The sequence below is a fragment of the Ornithodoros turicata genome, chromosome 2, assembly GCF_037126465.1.
Source record: "Ornithodoros turicata isolate Travis chromosome 2, ASM3712646v1, whole genome shotgun sequence".
Lineage (NCBI taxonomy): Eukaryota > Metazoa > Arthropoda > Arachnida > Ixodida > Argasidae > Ornithodoros > Ornithodoros turicata.
The window spans coordinates 129,149,146-129,155,016 of NC_088202.1; positions in this window are offsets into that span (position 1 = coordinate 129,149,146).

Below are 5,871 nucleotides of genomic sequence, written 5' to 3' on the forward strand. Positions count from 1 at the left end.
TCTCTCTCTACTTTTCCTATGCGCACGGGCAACGCCACCTAGATAGAGATAGCCTGCTTAGTCGTCGACGTGACGTAACGGATACGAGTCAGCCAACCGGGACCGTGTTTCTAAAGGCGGTAGCCAACGAGCTTTCAGTGGCCGTAGTCTTGGGAGACGAACCATCGTCGTCTGCGAGTAGTGAATGAACGCCTCACGCGTACCGTAATTTTCGGTGTATGACACTGTGTTAAACACGAAAAAAGTTGAACAAAATAGGTCGTGCGCGCTATACATCGATAAGTTTCCACATGGAGCTGCGAATGACATTGTATAACACGCAGGGTGATGACACCGGCGTTCCCGAAGGCATGCGACTGACCTTAACAAAACTTATGTATATCGTGAACAGTAGGGTGTCATGGTACATATACAGGGTGTTACACTTAAGCGTGACCCCTAATTATTAAAGAAAAATGTACTTGAGATAAAAATTAGAAACCTTCTGCGTCATACTTGTGAAGGTTTTTGCCGCCCAAACAGGTGGTTTCCATCAGTGTACCTCATTAATTTGTCTAATTAGCTTAATTGGACTAAAAAAACTTCCCAAGGAAAGGTAACTTTGTTTGCGCTAATTAGAAAGCTCATGGCGACAACACCCCATTTCAGTCATAATTACAGGGTATTTCACGATACTTCCACAAAAATTCGACACCCGAAAACTTGCCACCTCTGCAAGCGTACTTTCGGATTTCGCGGCGCCGGGACTATTGTCTCCACCCGAAGACACTCCCACTGCGCATGGAAACAGCATGAGAAAACAGACCAAAATGGGAGGGCGGGGACTGGATGCAATCACGTATTTTGCCTTTACAAGCTTATCTGTTCGCAGCCATGAGTTACTAATAATCACCGTAATCGGCTGTCCTCCGTGCGCGTTTCTTCCTCCTCCCCATACTTGGCGAGGCAATTTGGCCGAGCGAGCGCCTTGACGAGCGACGGTTTTTCGGGTAGTTTTTACGTGTTTTCGGGTGTCAAATTTTTGTGGAAAGATCGTGAAAGATCCTGTAATTGTGACTGAAATTGGGTGTTGTGGCCATGGGCTTTCTAATTAGCGGAAAAAAAAGGTACCTTTCGTTGGGAATTTTTTAGTTAGCTAATTAGACAAATTAGTGAGGTACACTGATGGAAACCACCTGTATGGGCGGCAAAAACCTTCACAAGAATGACTCAGGAGGTTCCTATTTTTATCCCCAGTACTTTTTTAATAATTAGGGGTCACTCTTAAGTGAAACACCCTGTGTAGAGCTGTGCTTTGTGCATTACAGCCAGTCGTGCTGACCGCTGCTGGAGACGATGCAAAAGTGTGTATGATGTGTTGCATGCTTCGAATATTTATTCGTATATTCGTATATATTTATTCGAATATTATTTCGAAGCTTTTAGGAGTGTAACGTTAAGGGCGCGTGCGGGCTGGTGCGTGTCATATATGAGTGCGTGTTATATACCGAAAATAAAGTTACTACGGTACTAACTAAGGTACTCCTGGAAAACTGTCCCACTCTTTTCTGGAAAGCATCACGCACTTTCGGCAGAACGGTGATTCGTAGAGACGAATTCTGACCTTACATGTCCACGTAGTGAAGGAGGGAGAGGAGGCAATAAGCCGGACTTCAATATCTAGGTGGCGTTGGCACGGGCAAGATGGCGCCGCACAGGCAGGCAGGCAACAAATTTTCAGCGTACCGCCTCGAGAAAATTTCACAACGATGAGGTCGAGGATGACGCCGTGGCGGTAGCAGCTGGAAAGCTGGTCGGAGATGCCTCTGGTGGTTCTGATCGATGGTTGTGGTGAAACAGGAGGTGACGCCCGCTGTGTCGCACCACTAAGGATTAACGTGCGTTGAAATCGACATAGAAACAGCGCCCGCGCTTAGCGTCCCTCGGGGACAACTGAAAAAGCAAGTAAGATAACGGTGTTAGCAGATGACCTCCGCAATCTTCGACCCGTTATTTTATTTGGGAAGTTTCCAAATGGCTTGAAACGAACAGATAACGTGATTATGGCAGGGGATATCAATATGACACCAGGAAAGCAAACAGCACGGAAGTGTACGATGATCGTACTTTCCTTTGTTGCGTGAAACTACTTTTCCCGTTTGGGCAGCAAAGAGGGACTAATAATTGGGAGTAGATTTACACGTAACGTGAGGGGGGCTACATGGCGCCGTGTCTTCCCATTTCGCCTATTCCCATTTTGCCTAATGCTTCTTAGCAGATTATCTCGCCATCCCTTAGCAGGTTCACCGACCTTGAACTGCAGGGGGTCCCATTTGGCCTAATGTATGCTGCAGACAGTCCCACTTCGCCTACTAAACTGTGTTACGTAAGAAAGAAGGCGGTCCTCTGGCATGCTGCCAAAAGTCCATTTCGGATCTTCATATAACTTTACATGCAACCTTGTTGGTTTCATTGAAGCATGAGGTCTGTATTTATAATTCATATTACACTAGGGTTTCTTCCCTCATCTGTTGGTTCACAAATACAGACTGTGCAAGAGTGAAAACATAGTTTTTATTTACATTTTTTAAATTAAAAGGACAGCTTTGTTTTCTGCACTTCAAAATTCTTCCAAATTTGCAGCTCTACTCAATATGCATTAGATGTCCCACGGCATCGAGGTACGACATCATGTCCCGTTCGCCGTTCTGAATTATTGACTGCTCAATGACATTCTTAAGTAGCATCACAACTTTTTATTAATTCCAAAGCCCTACGCCGGCTTTTTCAAATGACCCTAAGTGATTTGGGAGAAATTCACAGCACACCCTGGAGGAGACTATAATTTGTACGACACCGACCAGGAAAGAAATTCCTGTCGGAAAATATTTCCGTGTATAACTCCCACCGTTAGATAATGCGCAGGCCCTCTTCAGAGCACCTTTTTACCGAATAACGCGCGCGTTATACACCGGAAAATACGGTAGTTAGGTTGAACGTGGGTTAAGGCGTCTCGCTCGGTGGTGTCGTGCTATCTTGGAGGCGGTGGGTTCGAATCCTACCACCGTTTGTGCTGTCTGAGGTTTTCCCTGGGTTTTCCGAAGACTTTCGAGACGAATACCGGCACAGTTCCCCCTGAAGGCTGCCCAAGACGCATATTAACCCCCTATTCCCCCACTCCTTCCTGCTGTCCTCTCTCCATCTGTTCTCATCTGTACGTCGCTCATAGCCACCTCTCATCTCCACATAGCCACATCTCGCTCATAGCCACCTCGCCGTCGCTCATAGCTTCGCGGCGCTAACACGAAAAAAAAAAAAAAAAAAGAGTTCAATTAAACACGACTATAGTGACACCAGTTTCCATATTTAACATCGCTCAGGTGACACTGAACATGGCTCGAAGCCTTGTTTCATTCGTCATGCTGTCCATCAGGAGTCACTATGTAAAATGTTTGTAAAATGTTTTTGTTATATTTGTACATTATATTTACACCTTATATTTGCAAATGTAAAGGGTCTTTGTTTCCGACGACCTAAGGTAGTTGTCCGACGAGCACATTCATTTCTTGCACACGTCATCATCGGGTCGGAGCGTGTAAGTAACGCCCACTTGCCGACAGTCCCGTTTTGCCTAATGAGATTGCACGGCAGTCCCATTTCGCCTAACGGCTGTTACCCCTCCCGCCTCTTTAATCCGATAATCCGGGTTAGGCAAAATGGGAATAGGCGAAATGGGATGTAACCCATGGCGCACCACTGCGGTTAATTTCTACCACCTGGCGTTCTTTTGACGAACTCTAGGTGGTCCAAATTATGCGCAGTCACTTCGAATACTCAAGGTGATTTATAGGGTGGAAATGTTAATAATTATCGTCGCGCTTCAGTGGCCTGTGCATGCGTTAAGACTCTAGAGCATATAGCGAAACAGATCATCGATCATTTGCAGATGTAAGAGTTCCTTTACTTGTGTCAGCATGGTTTCTGTGGTGGCAAAAGTACCGTTGGAGGAGCTTCTCACAAACTGGCTATAGGAGGCTTTCCGGAGAGTTCAGTAAACTGGGTGTGAGCTTATCTGTCCGTCCTTTGGCCGGGATTGTAGGGAAAGCTTATGGTAAAAGATTGCGGGCATCCTTGATCAATGCTTGAAGTTTTTACATGGAGCATATTTATGTAGTCGAAAATGAACTTTTTGTTACGTTGGCGTAACGATCACATACGTCGTGCCTCGCAATGCATGGTACCATCATCACTGTCACTTATCACTGCTACGAGGTTACGCCATGGGCGGTGTGTGACGGTCGTGGTCTCCTAGAGATGGTTGCATGAAACCCGAATTCGCTTTTCAGTGGGAGACGGAGGTTCAGCGAGGCGAACAATTTATTCTCGTGCAACGGACCTGCCGAGCCCCAAAGCCTTGTTTCGGGAACATGCGTGCTGCCTCGTTGCGGGCAGTTGTGGGGCATCGGTGCTCTTTCTTCTATGCTACCACAGGATGGATCTTGAGGCGTATTCACTAGGTGGGTGACGTCCGAGGTCGCTGGATCCGGGCAACGTCGGCCTCTGGTGCTTCAGCGCAGTATGCTAGGTGAGGTTCAGTCGCGCACTCACCGCTACAGTCCCAGCCCATCCAGACAACCCCCTCTGCCCCGGTCTAACCCTGCTTTTGGAGCTTTCGTCCCTTTTCGTCTGCCCATAAAGGGGGCATCTTTCCCACCGCGTCCTCCGCGTAAATACATATCACATTATGTCTTCTACCCCGAGGCCAGATTCCCTCACAGCAGCGACTTTCACAGTTCCGTTCTCCAGACAAGGATTACCTTGGGGTCTCTCTCTGATCACGAGTACTGAGGAACGAGTGATGAGGAAAGACAGGAGATTAAACTTCACTCTTTCCCGCGGTCCGGAGAGAGAGGTCCGGAGTGTTGCACCAACTTGTTGTCACGTGACGGCGTCACGGCTTCCCGGTCATTTGTTGCTCCGTCCGTTCTCGATTGCCTCGTTGCCCCCCTCCGTTACCCTGCTCGGGATGCCCGCCATTTGCCGTGCCTCGTCGTCGGCCCATCTGAGCCGGCAGAGGGGTCTCGTTTCTCGTTGATTGCGGAAAACAAAGCGCGCCATCTTATTTCTTATCTCATTCTATTTATTTCATTTCCAAAAAATACAGAAATGAGGTCCAGGTACAGAAGGCGGAGCCTGACGAGGTACCTGGACCGACAAACAGGAATGCATACAGACATATACATAAACATGCTGCCATTCTGCCCATATCTGGATATGCGTTATAAATACAACCATTATACACGTTTCTCACTAGATTTATATCTGTTAAGCACTGTGCAAGCTGCAGTAAAGCCCGAAAAGTGAACAGTTTCTCCATACATTTCTATGCGAAGGCGCAAAAACGATGGGAGCACCAGCGCTGCGCCCACTGCCACTCTCCAGAATTAACTCTGTCTGATCGCGCGCCGCCGCTTGCTTCTATGGGGAGTTTCACCACCTGTTTTTCTTACTCCGTGGCGCAGACACAGTTGCCACTGCTTGAAGCTAAAAGGTGGCGGGATGACGATTGCGCTGACACTACACCTTCGTGCTTCATGCTTCTGGTGTTGTGAGACCGACGAAGGCGTACTCTTTCATCAGCAGCACCACCACCCAGCAATGAAAACCTACCGCACCTATAAGGTCACGTACACAGTCCCCGAGCAAAAGCTTAGCAAGATTGTAAGGTTGTTCCCCATTAGGTGAAATTCTTTACGTACTCATGCCCATGCATATAGCACTTGTGGGCATGGTAGATGGGAAAGACAAAATAATGCACAGTGACAGGTAGAGGTGTATCGTCACATGGCCTAGGACGGTGGGACAGTGTGTGAAGATATGTAGGCGTGAGAT